This window comes from Eschrichtius robustus, chromosome 18 (genome assembly GCF_028021215.1).
Source record: "Eschrichtius robustus isolate mEscRob2 chromosome 18, mEscRob2.pri, whole genome shotgun sequence".
Classification (NCBI taxonomy): domain Eukaryota; kingdom Metazoa; phylum Chordata; class Mammalia; order Artiodactyla; family Eschrichtiidae; genus Eschrichtius; species Eschrichtius robustus.
In genome coordinates, this window is record NC_090841.1 from 74,074,955 (window position 1) to 74,093,165 (window position 18,211).

The following is an 18,211-nucleotide window of genomic DNA, read 5'->3' on the forward strand; positions in this document are numbered from 1 at the left end:
CTTTCTAAATCACACCACCCAATACACACTTCATTCTTGAATCCCCCCCCCCCCCCCCCCGCACAGGTGCTTGGATTTTGTATGTGAATACAGTAAATGCCATATTTCTTTGCTGGGTAGAAAGTTGACCCAATACTTCCTCTATCCCCTAAACTATTTTGAAATGCATTTTGCAGTAGTTCAGATCTCATTTCCATCTTGGTTGTCTTTTACGTCAATTCATTCATGTAACAGTGATGCTGGGTGGTGAAGCTCATATTTAATAAATTTAGGGGAAAGATTTGTGTTGCCAATTATCCAAACAAATAAAATTCTACTGTGAGGTTAACTTCATTTTTCCCTTTACTTAAATGCACAGTGCAAAGGAGAGAAGATATACATAAGTCCCAACTGTAGAGTCTTTCTCAAGCTCCAATATTCAGGTTGACATGAAGTGCCGTACAGATGTGGGCAGGCTGCATGGCTGGTTATGTGCTTTGTAGTAACTGAAGAAATTGAAAATTAGTCTATAGGGACCCTGTGTTTTTCTCCATGATAACATTCTATTCAGAGTTTTAGGCTCAGAGCTGACAGTATATTTCAACAAAGTTGCCTTTTTTAATAATGAAAAAAACAGATGTAGAGAGAAGCTACTCATTGACGCCAGCATAAATATGAACCTTATGGCAGTGAACAGGTATTCTGATCCCTCTTCTATTCTGCAAAGCAAAGGGGGGAAAAAGGCAAAAGGATTTTACAATGCTAATAGCTGCATCAAATGTATTCATTTCTCTTTGTCTTTGTAACTGAATACCTGTTATGAGAAATGATGAAGAACAGATATTTTGTTACTTTTGTGTGTGTATGCCATAAAGGATAATGATATATAAAACATCTTAGTCTCTTTTATTTAAGGTAAGTTCATTTGAAGAGCATGCTATGAAAACCAAAAATAACAGTTATACTTCTATTTATAAATAAGCAAGAAGACATTAGATCAGAAAAGGACACCCGCTTTATTGGAGATTTATAAATATACTCTTCAATCAAAACATATCACTTTTAAAAGTCAAGTTTACATTCTGTTATCTGCGTCCATTTTCACAGCATCACGTTGGCAAGTCATCTGTAGGAAGGGTAAACGTGACGGTTTTGACTTGGTGACAGATTTTATTAAAAATGAAAAATCCTTTCAGAAACAGAGCAAAATGGTGGAGGAGGTGGGGAGGGACAAGTGAAGTAAATAGCCTCTCTTGAAATTCAGAGAACTTTCTTCTACTAACTCAGTTTTCCTGGTGAGACATAGGCCGTTTGTTTGCTTTGTAAAGACCCGGTGCTTCAAACGAAGCAGCCCCATGGAATCACTCTGCTCCTAGGTATCGGTGGCAAGGAATAGCAATATACATGCGTGTGAAGAAGTAAATGGAGTGCACAAAATGTCCTTTTAAATCACTGCCTAGAGTTATTGTAAAATATTGACTTTCTTGCAACAATAGATTCACTTTTCGGGTTCTCAGCCACCATCTGAATTCCAATGTGATGTAAATGAAGAAGTGGCACTGGTGATGGGCATTCTCTTCCTTGCTGCCAGCCGCTCACCGGGTACCCACACATAGAATGCCGTCCATTTGTATGCAGCGCTCAATCATTCTATCCACCAGCTGGCTCTGCGGCTGAGGTATTTGACCACAGCCTCTGATAGCATTCAGCGAGTAATTTCCTGTTGAGCTGCTCATTCAGGTGCTTGACTGTTTTTTTTTTTTTTAACATCTTTATTGGAGTATAATTGCTTTACAATGGTGTGTTCGTTTCTGCTTTATAACAAAGTGCATCAGTTATACATATACATATGTTCCCATATCTCTTCCCTCTTGCATCTCCCTCCCTCCCACCCTCCCTATCCCACCCCTCTAGGTGGTCACAAACAGGTGCTTGACTTTTTGACTTTGTTTGCTAATGGCTCTGCTGTAAAAGCTTCCCAAAGTCATTCCTCCTTCTAAATTCCCCATTATAATCTCTTCAAGCTAGCTATGGACCTTTGGTGCTCCTTCTCTAAGAGACATGTGTTTGATGTTTTATTTATTTATTTTTGATTAAACAGGAACACAAAGATGGGTTACATTTTTTAAAAACTACCATCCTTCATATTGTTTAAAGTTTCTACAGTTTATGAAGGTCATCTTGATATTACCTAAATATTGAAAGTAAACAAAGGGACAGATTTAAATTTATACTTAACCTTTATACAAGATTTTCAGCACACACGCATGAGATTAAGTATAATACGAGAATAATAAAGATACACAGACACACAGAGTTATGGTCTTTTAAACACCGAAGATGCTGAGAATAGTCCATACAGAAGTGAAAGCAATAGCCAAATGTTGGAGATGGACTTTCTTTCTCCAGGAACACTGGAGCAATTTGTTGACTATTTTTAATTGTTCATTTGAAAAGTATACAGAATTCTAGACTGGCTCAGTCACACCAATGTGGCATACGTGTTTTCTCTTTATTGGTCAGATTTTCCAGAGTTAGTCAGGGATGGGTATTATAAACTCAGAGGAATAAAACTTTTGACATTCAGTTTACTTATGACATTCTAAAAATTTAAAGTTGAATGAGGCACTTATGTTTAGAAGTTCCTTTACAATGTCCTAAGAGAAACATCTCCAGCAAACCAGATCCTGTGTGTGCCCAGGTTATTTCCTGGATGAAAGCCTCTTAAGAAGAAGGTCTCAATGGCCAGGCTAACTCTTTAAATTTACCATAGCAACATTTATTCCAAACTCTCTATTGAAATCACATTCACAGGAGAATGTGTACTGATGCAATTCCAAGAGTCTGTGACATAGCTGAGACTCCTTGAAAGAAAAGTGCAAACCCTAATAGCATCTTAGAGACGTGTTTTCATAGAATGACAGGCACTGTGGGAACATCAGTGATGAACAAATAGCAATATATAGGTTAATGACTAAATAAATGACAGTTGGTTGCCTCTTACTATTTTCAGCCATTCTTGGAAATATAGTTGTATTCTCAATTTTGAATATAAAAAGAGCAATATGTTGCCTCACCCATTATTATATATTAGTACTGCAATACATTAGGTATGCATGTCTCACAGCAAGACCGATGCCTGTTGTAAATTGCATAACTAGCTTCTATAATGTATTTGGATACTTTTAAATAGGGTGGATTTTTATTTTACCAGACATAACTGAGTACTTCCTATAAATGAGTTAATATATTTAAAGTTATGAGAAGCACATCTGGCCCATAGTAATACTATGTAAGTGTTAGCTGTTATTATTTTGGCTGTTATTACTACTTACGTCAGATACTGAAGGAGGTGGATTTCCCAGGTCTCCTCATGCTCACAACCTAAACACAGAAGAGTTAATTCCTCTCACATAGCTAGTTTATTTTTCCTCTCCATCCTAAATTCTGTCTTCCCCTTAGGTTATTGCAATAGTCATCTAGGTAAACAATCTAACACTCTAGCTTCACAGGTCCTTACCTCTTTCACATGTAATGGCATCTACCTCCACTCCTCAGTTGTGAATTGGTAAAAAAAAAAAGATGATGGTATTTGAAAAAAATTTTTTTTTCTTACCCGCGCCGTGCAGCACGTGGGATCTTAGTTCCCCGACCAGGGATTGAACCCGCACCCCCTGCATGGGAAGCATGGAGTCTTAACCACTGGACCACTGGGGAAGTCCCTATATATATATTTTTTTTATGAAGATAAAATTTAAGTCTTGAGAATTTTAGCAAATATATACAACCATTTAAGAATCATCCTGATAAAGATGTATAACCTTTCCAATATTCCCTTGTACCTCTTTCATTCAGTCTCCGTATCTCATTGGTAACTACTGTTCTAACATCTGATTTTGCCTGTTCTTCATGTAAATGAAATTGTAGAATATGTACTTCACATAAGTGGAGTTATAAAGTATGTATACTTTAGCTTGGCTTCTTTTGTTTAGCATTATGTCTTGAGATTTATCCATGACATTTATTCCATGTTTTTATATTCAAATATAAATACTTTGAAAGAATACACCAACATTTATTGATCCACTCTCCTGTTGATCAACACTTGCATTGATGCCAGTTTTTGACTCTTAGGATAAAGCTGTTGTAAATAGTTTTGAGCAGATCGTTTTGTGGATATACATTTTCCTGTCTCTTGGATAAGTGCCTGGAGTTAAATTGTTGGGTAATAGGGTTAATGCATATTTAGCTGTGTAAGGAACTTCCAAAATCTTTTCTAAGACAGTAGTACCATTTTATAACTTACCAACAATGTGTAAAATTCCAGTTGTTCCAGACCCTGACCAATGCTTTGCATTGTAATTGTTTTTAATTTTGTTATTCTCCATTTCCTTCTAGAAACAATAGTTTTTTGCCTTTAGGTCTGAATCCATTTTGAATTTATTTTTGTGTAGGGTGTTAATAAAATCGATCATTAATTTTTTCCCCATGCAGATATCCAGTTCTTCCAGCATCATTTGTTAAAATAGCTTTTCTTTTCCCATGGAAGTGCCTTGGCACCTTTGTCAAAATCAATTGGCTCTATATGTAAGGATTTATGACTGTGCTGTCTCTTCGGTACCTTTTATACAGTGTCTACCTTAATTCCAATACTACATTACGTTAATTACTGTAGCCTTCTAGTAATTTTGAAATCAGGTAGTGTAAACCCTCCAACTTTGGTGTTCATTTTAAAACTTTGCTATGGTTATTCTATATCTTTCTAATTTCCATACACATTTTAGAATCAACTTGCAACATCTACGAAACATCCTGCAGAGATTTTGATTTGAGATTAAAGTGAATCTATAGATCAATTTGATCAGGTAAGGGAGGACTAACCTGGTAGCAGTATTAAAACTTTCAGTTTAAGGACAAAGTGATAGCTACACTTTTTAGTCCTTCTTTTTGTAAAATCTCAGTGATTTTGTGTAATTTTCAGTGAAGAGATCTTTCATATCTCTTGTTAAATTTATTCCTAAATATTTTATTTTGGCACTATTGTAAATAAATTTCTATTTCATTTTCATTGTTTGCTACTATTATATAAGATATAATTCCTTTTATTAATCTGAATTCTTTAAAAAATTTCACATTCACTTATTAGTTCAAACAGCTTTATAAATTTCTTAGAGTTTCTTATGTAAGTAATCACACCATCTGCAAATAGATACAGTTTTACTTCTTTTCCAGTCTGCTTTTTTTTCCCCTCAGCTTAGGGCAACAGTGAGGATCTTCAGTCCCATGTTGAATAGAAATAGTGTGAGTGTGAAACTTGGCCTTATTGTTGAAGTTAGGGTTAAGCCTTCATAATTTAATCACTAATTTTGCTCTTTATCAGCATGAGGACATTTTCATCTATTCCTAGTTTGCTAAGGATGAAAAAGATTTTTAAATTTTATTTATTTATTTAATTTATTATATCTATTGATCACATTTTTGGATTTTCAAATGTTGAACCGACATTTTCTTCTGAGTACTGGTTTAGCTCTATTTCATACATGGTGTATTTTTATTACACTGCAGTTCAAAATATTTTCTATTTCTAATTTCTTCTTTGACCCAAGTATTATTTAGAAGTATGTTCAATTTCTAAATATTTCCAAATATTCTAAATATTTCTCTAAAATCTTATAATTTTTGATTTCTTATTCAATTTCATGTGATCAGACAACACATTCTATATGATTTCAGTTATTTTAAACTTATTGAAACTAGTTTAATGACCCAGTACATTGGTCTGTCTTGGTGAATATAACAATGTGCATTTCAAAAGAATGTTTTTCTTACATTTTTGAGCACTGTGCTCTGTAAACATCAATTAAGCCATCTATGGTTTTATTTTTTTTTTCTAGATATTTTATCACCTACTGAGAGTGAGATATTAATATCTCCTACTATGGTTGTGGAATTACCTATTTATAACTTTGTCATTTTTTTGTTTCATATATTCTGAGACTTTGTTAGTAGACAAATCCACCTATGATTGTCTTGTCTCGTTGAATTGATCCTTTTGTGATTATGAACTGGCCTTCTTTATCTCTGTATACTTTTTGTCTTGATGCCTAATTTATCTGATATTATTGTAGCTACTCAAGACTTTTAATTCACTGTTTGACCCTTTTTAAAAAATCTGTTTACTTTTAATTGATTGATATAAATGTATTTAAACTACATTTCTTATGAACAGCATATACTTGTATATTTATCTACACTAAAAATTGCTGAATTTAACGAGAATATTTAGTCTATTAAAATAATATAATTGTTTATATATTGCATTTTATTCTAATTTGTCATTTACTTTGTTCTCTCTGTTTTTTTAACTGTGTTTCTTCTTTTTTTTTTTATAAATTTATTTTATCTATTTATTTTTGGCTGCGTTGGGTCTTCGTTGCTGCGTGTGGGCTTTCTCTAGTTGCAGCGCACGGGGGCTACTCTTTGTTGCGTTGCACAGCCTTCTCATTGCAGTGGCTTCTCTTGTTGGGGAGCATGGGCTCTAGGCGCATGGGCTTCAGTAGTTGTGGCACGCGGGCTCAGTAGTTGTGGCTCGCGGGCTCTAGAGCTCAGGCTCAGTAGTTGTGGCTCACGGGCTTAGTTGCTCCGCGGCATGTGGAATCTTCCCGGACCAGGGATCGAACCAGTGTCCCCTGCATTGGCAGGCGGATTCTTAACCACTGCACCACGAGGGAAGTCCCAACAGTGTTTCTTCTTTAATGCCTTCCTTTGAAATATTTGAATGACTTTTAGAATTTTATTTTAATTTATCTATTGACTCTTTACCTATTTGCTTTATAATTTTTCTAGGAATTACAATATATTATAATCCTTTTTTTCTCAAGGCACTACTACTGTTTTACCACCTCATGTGATAGTTCAAAAAATTGCCACCAGAGTAACATTTTTCTGTTAACCCTTGTGTATGTACGTAAATAAAAATCTGTCTTTTCTTTTGCTAAAAATTTGTGACTATAAGAGTTTACTGACCACCCTATTATCTTTTAGGCTATACTTTACATGCTATACAAATATACATTGAAAATCCCACAAAAATGTTATAATTTTTGCTTTAAATAGTTATAAGAATTTTAAATAAAGAGGAAACCTAGTCTTTTATGTTTGCCCACATATTTACCATTTCTGATGGTTTCCATTTCTTCCTGAAGATACAGGTTCCCCTCTGGTATCACTTCCTTTCAGCCTTAAGAACTGCCATTAGCACTAGCTTATATGGATGATTGTAGGTGGTAATTGAAAATGATCTTAGTTTTCCTTTTTTTTTTTAATTTGCTAGTGTCTATATTTTGCCTTCATTCTTAAAGGACATTTTTACTGAACAGAATTCTGGGTGACAGTTTATTTTATTGTCATTTAAAAGAGGATCTTGACATAATGATACAAGAATCAATCCATCAAGAAAACCAAACCATTATAAATGTAAAATTGTCTAATGACAGAGCCTCAGAACATATGCATCAAAAATTGTTAATATTAAACGGTAAAATACCTAAGTTTACAATCATAGTAGACTTTAACATCCCTCTCTAAGCGGTTGATAATATACCTAGAAAAAGCAATAAAAACATAGAAGACTTAATTGATATTCACAGAACACTGCACTCAACAACTATGCCGTAAACATTCTTTTCAAGTACACGTGACTATATTCACCAAGTTAGACTATGTATTGTGCCATTAAAGTCCCACTTTTTTCTGGTCTAGATCAATTGTAAGGAGAATTTTACAGACATTTAAATAATGGTTCCCTTGTAGATAATGTGTTGTTTTTCTTTGGCTGCTTTCCAAATATTCTCTCTGTTTTTGCTTTTCAGAAGTTTGACTGTGGAGTGGTTTTCTTCACATTTTTGTTTGCGTTTTGGTGAGCCTCTTGAACCTATAAATTTAGGTCTGACACTCCCTGTTGAAAGTTTTTAGCCATTCTATTTCCAAAGACTTTTTGCTGACCCACTCTCACTGCTGTCCTTCATCCTGCAATTACCCACCATTTAGATCTATTGGCATTACTAATAGTGTTCCTGAGGCTCTGATTGTCTTTATTCATTTACTTTTCTCTTTTTCAATTTAGATCATTTATATTGATCTGTTTTCAAGTTCACTGACTCTTTCCTCCAACATCTCCATCAATTTATTAATCAGTTCATTGACTTCCATATTTTATATATTTTCTGTGTATCTCAGGTGATGCAACCTCAACCACCAGATACAAAGTGCGGGGCATAACCCTGACTGAGACAATCTGTGCAGTCACCTTCCATCCCCTTCTGTGGGCCCAATGATTAGTTTAAAAAAGTGTAGATGATGTAAGTCAGGTGGTTCATTGACCAGGAACCTCACTTTCTGTAATTTACATTGAGCTCTCTGTGACAAGGACACTCTCCACTTTTGACTTCAGAGTTCTGATTCTTTGATCCTGAACCTCACAAGGAATGCTCCTTTTAAAATGCTTATCAGTCATTCCAGTCTGCGCTCAAAACCCTCTGGTAGTTTTAGGTCTCATTAGAGTAAAAGCAAGCATTCTTATAATGACCTTAATGGCTCTAGATTATTTTGTCACCTAATTACCTTTCTGGCATCATTGCCTTGCACTCTCCCCTTGCTCTTTCTGCTGTAGCTGCACTGACTTGTTCGGTCTTCCTCAATCATATCAGGCATATTCAAGCTTCAGAATCCTTTCCTTGGTTTCCCTCTTCTTGGAAGGCTCTCCATAGAGATAACCCCATGGCTCCTTTCTTGACTGCATTTCAGTCTTAGTCCAAACACCTTCTCATTAGAGGTTCTTTTCCTTGACAACCTTGCCTGGCAACTATCGAAAATACCTTTTCTCATCACTTTCTGCCCCTTACCCTGAGCTATTTTTCACCTTTTCACTAAATAGACACACACACACACAAACCACCTGCTATACAATAGTCATTCAAAAGATATTTGCTGAATTAAGCCAACAGAGATTACAGATTGGAGTCTGAGATTAAAGCCAATTAAAGAATACAGAGCAAGAGACAACGATCCCCCGTGTCATTTGAGACCTGAATCAAGCTATATCTGTGGCTAGGCCAGTGTCTTTTTTCAATTTTTGAGCCAATATATTTCTTATAAAATGCTTTTATAATTTTTTTTTTTTTTTTGCTTAAATGAGATTAGTTTGGGTTTTCTGTCACTTCTTTCCAGAAAAATTGTAAACAAAAATTTTTATTTTTATTGTAGTTGATATTACTTTGTTTTTATTCTGTTCTTGGAATGACAATTTGCATTCTCTATATTGTGAATGTGCTAAGCAAGACAATACTAGGAGGGTGATCTTTTTAAAATTATCATCACCTACAAATTGGTATGAGAAGTTGTCAGAAAATTGCCATGTCTACTATTAAGTAAAAAGGAAATGTCATTTAGTAAATATGTGTAAGGTTTTTTTTCTTTTAAATCTCCAGTTAAACGGTTAGGAAAGTGAAACAGTTATATCAACTTATTTGTATAAATGCGTGTGGTTTATTCTCTTAGTGCAAAGATTTTTTCTGCTTCATTTAAGAGGGTGGGAGGAAGCATATAGAAAACCAAAAAGAAACATTTTACAAAGTTTCAGATTTGAGCACTATAACTTAGTTCTTCACAGAAAAATGTCATGCAACCAACTAAATATAATAAATGAAAAAGGCGATAAATCACATAAAAATATAGTATAAGAAGATCTAGAAAGAAGTGCTGTTTAATCTGAACCTTTAGAGATGAGTGGATTTTTCAGAAGGTGAGGATAAAGGATGAGTAGACTGGGAGAGAACAAAGAAAGGAAACAGCAGGCTGTATTTTAGAACTAGAGTGTAATGTTTGCTATGAGTTAGCAGGTGATAAGAGATAATTTGGAGTAGAGGTTATAAAGTCTTGACAGCCATGCAAGGATGTTGAACTATATTCTTCAGGCAATGGGGGTGGGATCTCTCAGAGGGTTGGAAACCAAGGAGGGCTCGCTCCAATATACATTATAGAACATAACATGATTGGAAATGTGAGGCATAGATTGGAGAAAGGGAAGAGGGAAGCCTGCTGTCAAACTGATAATGGATAAAATGAATCTGACATAGAGCTTTAGGACTAAGATTGGAAGAAAAGGAATCTTTTTCAGTTTCATTTCCCTAAGATACTCGCTTCATGCATGGACCATTCGGAATATTTGCAATCCCTTACTTTTGCCATGTTTTCTCATAAAGCCTCACCTGTTTACAGGCTCTTCAGAGCAAGAGGAAAGCCCTTTTCTTCCATGCATCCCGGAAACGTGTTTATTAACTGACCCAGCAGAGTTGTCTTCTTGGAAGGCATCTTCCCCCTACACTGCTCGATACACTTCCGTGCTTCCTTGAAAAGGAGAACAAAGGGCAAACAAATATAATTTGAATTAAATCCTGAATTTAAATTCAGATACAGAATCACACTGTAATTCATGCAGGGAACCCATTTAAAAAGATTAGGTTAGTGAAATTAATCCGACTGTTTAGCAGAATATAGCTCCTATGAAAATAGCATTGAAATGTTCATTATACAGAGATTATCTGTTTGTTTCTCCAAACAATTACCAACATTGTCTGAATTTTTGTACCTTAGTTATTTTTTTTTATCCCTTTATAGAATCTATCACCTCATTCCGTCAGTTTTGTCTTCGAGATGTATCTTGGCTTTTTCATTTCTTCTATTTTTATGGCCTCTTCCTTGGCCCTAGTACATATCACTTTATTTCTAAATGATTTCTACAGTTTTATTTTACTAGAATCTTCTTTTCTCCCATTAGTTGTATACATCTGATTAATCTTCTTGAAGAAATGCTTTCAGCATATCCCTGCAATGTTCCTGATCATTCATTTCTTCTATAATATTGCTAAACCCCAGTGGAACTGTATAAATTATAAGTTTGTCAACAGTCTGGTCATTCCATTAACCTAATTTTCCATTCCTTTATCCCAATTCCTTTTCCTAATGCAGTGAGTCCTGTCTACCCACCGCCCTCCATATATAGCTCTCTGCCTTTATTCATTCTGTTACATCCACAGGAAATGCCCTGGGTCTTCCTGGTTTCAGTTAGAGCAAGGTCTAAGCTTTCATAAGAGACCAAAAACACGGTGGCTTCAAGAAGAATGTCAATTCACTTACCCGTACCTCCCCTGGGCGACAGGCTGGTAGGCTTTATTCCACATGGGCATTCAGTGATTCAGATTTCTTTAATGGTTTAGTTTCACCGGTATCTAGATTCATATCTTCATCTCTGTTATCAAAGCTGGATACAGGACATCTGTGTTGTAGTGATCGTGAAGAGGAAATTAGGGAGGGCCATGCAAACGATTTTCTTTTAAGCAGGTAAGGCAGAAGCTATACATGTCAATTCTTCCCAGATCTGTTTGGTGAAGACTTAATCACATGACTGTGTAATGACTCACAGAGGAGAACTAGAAATGTATACTCTAGATAGAAGGCCACATTTCTTCTTTAAATTCCATTATTATGGCAAGTGAGAAGATAAATTTTGCTGGCCAACTACTGATATACTCCTCTTTATTGATTAAATTTAGACCCATCTTTAATATTTCCTAATCTTATTTCTTCTCACAGTTTCAAGTATTTCTTTGTCATCTGATAAGAAAACTTAGAAAATAGGTCCATATTTTACTTTCTAAAAGTCAACTTTATTGATGTATAATTTAACTCATTAAGTGATTACATTTTAAGACACCCATTGATGAGCTTTGATGAATGTAAGCGTCCATGTAATACTAGCCACAGTCAAATTATAAAACAATTCCATCACCCCAAAATTCTCTGGTTAATCCCGGTTTAGCTGACCCCACTCTGCTTTCTTTTTTATTTTTATTTTTTATAAATGTATTTATTTATTTTTGGCTGTGTTGGGTCTTCGTTGCTGTGCAAGGGCTTTCTCTAGTTGCGGCGAGTGGGGGCCACTCTTCATCGTGGTGTGCGGGCCTCTCACTATCGCGGCCTCTCTTGTTGCGGAGCGCAGGCTCAGTAGTTGTGGCTCACAGGCCCAGTTGCTCCGCGGCATGTGGGATCTTCCCAGACCAGGGCTCAAACCCGTGTGCCCTGCATTGGCAGGCGGATTCTTAACCACTGTGCCACCAGGGAAGCCCCCCCACTCTGCTTTCTATCACTATATATTAATGGAGTTATGATGTGTATATTATTTTTTATCTGCCTCCTTTTGATTAGGAAAATGAGATTTATTTATAACACACACATACATTATGTAAATAAATTTGAGGTGGTCATACTTTATTAATTTATTCAACAAAATTTCACTGAACATCTACCTTTTATAAGATACTATGTTGGATACTAAGTTATCAAACTGGTAGTTCAGCTAAATCACGAAAAAAGTTATAAATAATAAATGGATTCCTGAGAAGACCGAGCCTGTCTCTTAGGTATTCAATTTCAGTTGTTCTGAAATATGGAATTCCTTATATTAACACTCTAAATGTTTATTAAAAAATCGTGCAGAAGAATCCAAATAATTTATATGAATATTTTGCTGTCAAGGAGGTGAACTATGTAATTTATTCACAATCTTAGCCAGATGATCAAAGTTAACCATCAATGGTGATGTCACGCTGATAATTTATACCCTTAATAAGATGTGATAAGAATGACACTTCACTTCTGTGATCTTCCTCCTAAAACAGCATAACCACAGTCTAATCATGAGAAAAAGTTTAGCAAAATCCCAATTGAGGCACATTCTGCAAAATACCTGACCAGCCCTCTTTAAGACTGCCAAGGATATTGAAAACAAGGAAAGTCTGAGAAACTGAAACATTGGTTTTATTGGGTTCTTTACGTCAGCTTTAATTATTGGTATTTTATTACTAAAATATAATATAAAAATAAAACTGGGTAAAAACTCCCAGCTCAAAAATTACTATAAATCCAAAACTAATTTATGAGTTAGATACAAACACAATGACAAAATGAAAAAGCCACTAAAATTCAACAAATAAGAGTAATGTTATCGTGCATTGTTTTGAATTGTTTTTGGTTGAAACTAAATTGCTAATCACAAAATAAATAGAGTGAGTTTATACTATGATGGGTCACTCATTGTCCTACTCATTGTTCTTTTTAAAAACTACTATTTTGTTTTCCATTTAAAGTACAATGAAATTTTCATTCACACCTTGCTATGACATTATTCAGCCTTCACTTTTTGTAGCAAGCATCACTTCCATACCAAGTCCTTCTTTATTCCTAACTTCGCTGTTTAAGAAAATCAGTGTAGTACAGCGTATGCTGATGAGACCAGCAATACGAGCAAGTATAAAGGAGGAGACCGATACTGAGTGGCTGTACTAGGTCATAAACCTGTATTTTAAATGGTCAGACATATACTTCAGTTATTTTTTAACATAGTTACTAAATGTGTGAAAGCATTACGTTTTAAGGCTTATGGAGAAATCTGAAATCCAGGAATGAGTGTCCACACCTCCCAGTGTAGAAATATTGTTCTAGAACATACCATGATGATTTCCAGATACGTGCTGAGGATTCACTAAAGATTTTGAAAAGTGCTTCTGAAAGTTTAAAATAGAAATATTGCATATCATGTATCTGTGTGTGTGGGAAAAACTGGAGGTATGGAGACCAGGCAAAAAGGACAACTGAACTTCAGGTGTGGGAGGCTAAGAGCTCCTGCTAGGTCAGTGATGTAGCAAAGTAAATAGAATCAACACACTTCGGGAACAGCTTGGAAATAAATGTTAATGTTAATATTAAGGTTTCGCATCAGAATGACTGGGAGAATGATTGAATATTGTATTGGCTTTCTATTGCTGCTTTAAAAATTACCATACACCTAGAGGCTTAAAACAATAACAATGTAGTATCTCACCGATTCCGTAGGTGGGAAGTCTGGCCACGCAGGTCTGAGTTCCCTGCTTAGGGTCTCACTGGGTTGAAATCCAGGTATCAGCCATGACTCTAGTTTTCATTTGGGCTCAAGATTCTCTTCCAAGTTCACTGGTTTGGCAGAATTCCTTTTCTGATGGCTGTAAGAGTCAGACCCCCGATTTTCTTCTAGCTGTTGTCGCTGGACCACTCTCAGCTTATACAGGCTTCCTGCAGTGGGACCTGAAGGTGGTTCTCAGCAGGGGTCTTTGCTTGGGCCCTGCCAGTGTCCTGCAATCCCTGACATCCTCTTTTGTGACCTGCTGGAGAAAATTACCTGCTTTTAAAGACGTCCCCAAATTAGATCAGGCCCACCTCAATAATCTTCCTATCTTAAAGTCAACTGATCTGAGACTTTACTGACTTCTGCAAAATCCCTTCACAGCAGCACCTAGACTAGTGTTTGACTGAATAACTAGGAGAAGGTGTATGTATACCAGGGGTTGGGAATCTTGGATTTGGGGGTGGGTGGTATCTCAGAATTATGCCTATTACTATACTGTTAGGGAAATCTGAAATTCAGATAGATGAACAGTCATTCTCAAATAGCAGTTAGACTTTTCAAACAGGATACCAAGACTCAAATAATTGCAAGAGGCTGCACAGGTAATGTAAATGAATAAAGCTGACTGAGTGTTAGAAAATATAACAAAACTCCAGCAATAAAGGACAAAATCACAGTAAAGGAGTGCTGCTAGATTACCTTTATACAAGTTAGAGCTGCTCTGAGGGAAAAAATGCCCAGCTTGGCAGATCTTCAGGCTTTTTAAAAGAAGCCAGAAACTCAGGTTTTTATGTATCTCCCAATTTCCAAATGTTGGCAACTGTTTCAAAAGATTTATAACTGTGTACAAGCCAAAGTTATATGGGCCAAACAAAACGTATCTGAGGGCAAAATCTGGCCTGTAGCCTGCCAGTTTTTGACCTCTGCTCTACAATCATAGGATTGATTTTTTAAAACTGCTTATTAAATCCCTCATTAATGTGTAGTCACACCTCAGGCTGGTGTTCAGAGTAACTCAGAGTTCTTTCAAACTAACTGAGCGACCTGAAAATTGCACTTTATGCTTCCCTAAGTTAATTTAAAATGTCCTAATTACAGGTATTTTGTAAGTTTGCTGCTGTAGAAAACTGAAATTTGAAATCTTGCTATTTTTAGAAATTATGAAGAGGTTTCTGGAAATTTAATTTTATTGGTATTGCTAATAACTGTTGATGAAAGTAGAATGGTAGAATTTGTCATGCAGTTTAATTCAGATTTATGAATAGATGGGCCAAGAGGAAGAGAAATAAACTCAGCCTATAACTGGACATTTTGCTTGGTTTCAAAGCTTCAGAACAGGGCTTTGACACATTGCTAACAGCATTTATGTTGTCAAGCACACATATGTGTGCATACACCTGTATCTGTACAGATACGCATGTGCCAGAATACACGCTGCCATATTATAGTGACCAGGAATAAGGACTCTGGGTCAGATTCATGAAATTCATGACATCTCAGTCCTAATTTTGAGCTGCACCATTAAACTTTCTAAGCTTCGCTTTACTCTTCTGTCAAATAAGGCTAATACTATTACCCAGTTTTTATGGTTTAAAACAATATAATACATATAAAGCCCTTAAAACCGTGTTCGCCCATTGCAACAGTCCATAAATATTATCAATAGATAATAGATTGTGTATAAACATGTTTATTCATGTAGATACATATATGTTATTTTATATTTATACTAATAAACTATCATTTAATATAATTAGCAGTGCCAGAGAAAACAATTTGGCCTGAAAATCTTATTTACACGATTTCGGAATTTTTTCAGATTAATATAAATATTATTATGTTAGTTCATTTGATTACTGACCAGAGCTAGAAGAGGCCTATTTGAAGGAGAAAGGGTATTTTCAAGGTCATTCTGAGTGATATTTATCAGAAAAGCAGTGCTGAGGGCATCATTCAATTATGTGGAGTAAAGAACAGGAAATTGCATGCAGCGTATGTGGATGGGATCTCTGCAGACAATGACATCAGCAGGCAAAATTCAGCTGCAAGAAGGATCTTGGTGTATCAAAATCACAAATTAAGAACTCCCATGACTAAATATCACACCCACTGAGTCATTAGAAAAGACGTAATTCTTAAGTGTCAATAACTAGTCATTCAGGATATTTGCTTTCCCAGCCGGAGTCAATAAGTCATCATATTTGCTCTTGAGAGAGTGAAGGTTGTTTGGCACAAAAACGAAATTAAAGAATATCTAAGACAGATGACCTGTGTCATTACCACAGTTCTCAGGCTCTTTCAGGTCAAGGTTTTGTGGTGGTAAAATTGTCAAGTTCAGGGAACCTTTTCCCGTTGTGTTTTTAATCACTGCTGTGTGTGATTCTTCTCAGCGAATCAGTCCACTTGCATTATCTGAGATCTTTTCCTGCTGCTGGTACCTGTCATCGTATATACTCACTTCTCTCTTTAGTTCAGGCCTTTATCATCTGCTACCTGGATTATTGGAACAGCATTATAATTGATTTTCCTGATTCCAGCCTCTGAACTTTTATGTATGACATTCTCTCTGCCGTCAGACTTGCCTTTAAGAAATGCTATGAATATCATGCTCAGTCTGTACTCTAGCACCTTTAATAGCTCCTTATTGCCAATAATGTGATCTAAAGTCAAACTGCAAAGGAGTCCTTTTGTCATTTATATTGTATTTCAACCCTATTAGAATACTGAACTTATCCTGAAGCTTTCTAACTCTTTGACTTTCAGTGTTCTGCTTTATCAGCTTAGGATCCACTTGTAATTCATAATGTACTTGCCTCTAGAAAACCTGCACTCCCCAAAACTTATATCATGTGAATGCCACCCCTGATGAATAATCTTGTGATTAATAACTATAATAATAATCTCTCATTTTGTAGAATGCTGTGTGTCACACCCTTGGCTGAATGCTTCACATGAATTGCCTTTATTTGAGCTGCACAACCCTTCTCAGAGGATACATTTTTTCTATCCCCATGTTGTCAAAGAGGAAACTGAACTTTGGAGAGAATAATAATCCATCCAATGACATAAGTGTCAGTGCCTGGACTTATAATATCCAGGTGTTTACAGTAAGGTCCTTGCTGCTCCTATAGATCTTTATTTTTGCATCTACAGACATATTTTACCTCACCATGTTGCCCTTTATGGAATGTGTTCAGGTCTGTCTCTCCAATTAACTATCTACCTTAAAGTTAGAGACTGACCTCTTTGTTCCTCCAGGCCTAGACAAATTGTGCTCAATATATTTTAAATAAATTAAGTGATGCACATCTCCGTATAGTCCTACAATTCAAAAAAAATATATTCAATCTGAAAAACTGCAACTTTATATATTATCCTCTTTGATTCTCATTGTGAGGTATGCAGCAGATACTATCATCCCATTTAACAGATGAAGAAACTAAGGCTTGGAGATACAGGGTCCTTATCAGAAATACTTACTGGTAGTTACTAAGTGGATGAGCAAGTATTTGAATACAGATATTTTGTTTCCTAATATAATGCTCTACCATCAACGCTTAAATTTCTTTTATTAAAATATCAAGGTTATATGCATTTGAAATAAATTAGATATCAGAATAAAAATTTCAGCTCTCATGAGGATACTTGGCAACACTTAAGATTGGAAGGGAGAATAGCTTTGCAGCTTGGGTCTATCACTCACAAAATAATACATTCAAGGGCCACACGTTTTAAAAAAATCACAACCTCAGAAGTTATTTTTTCACTTATTATTTGTTTAGGGAGATACTTCTGTTCCTTCAGTACTTGAGAATGTTGTGCCACTTCCTTTTGGCTTCCAAGGTTGCTGATGAGAAATCCACTCTCTTTTGAATTGTTTATACCTTATAGGTGAGACAACATTTCTTTCTCTCTGCTTTCAAGATTTGTTTCTTCACTTTTGGTCTTCAGAAGTTTGATTATAATGTATCTTGGCATGGATTTATTTGCGTTTATCCTATTTGGGTTTGCTCAGCTTCTTAAATATGTAGGTTTATGTTTTTTTTCAGATTTAAGAATTTTTCAGCCATTAGTATTGGAATACATTTTCAGCCCTACTCTCTTTCTCCATTCCTCCTGAGACTCAGATGACATGAAATGTGGATCTTTTGTTATAGTCCTACAGGTTCCTGAGGCTCTGTTCATTTTTCTTCCATCAGTTTTCTTTCTGTTGTTCAGATTGTGTAATTTTTC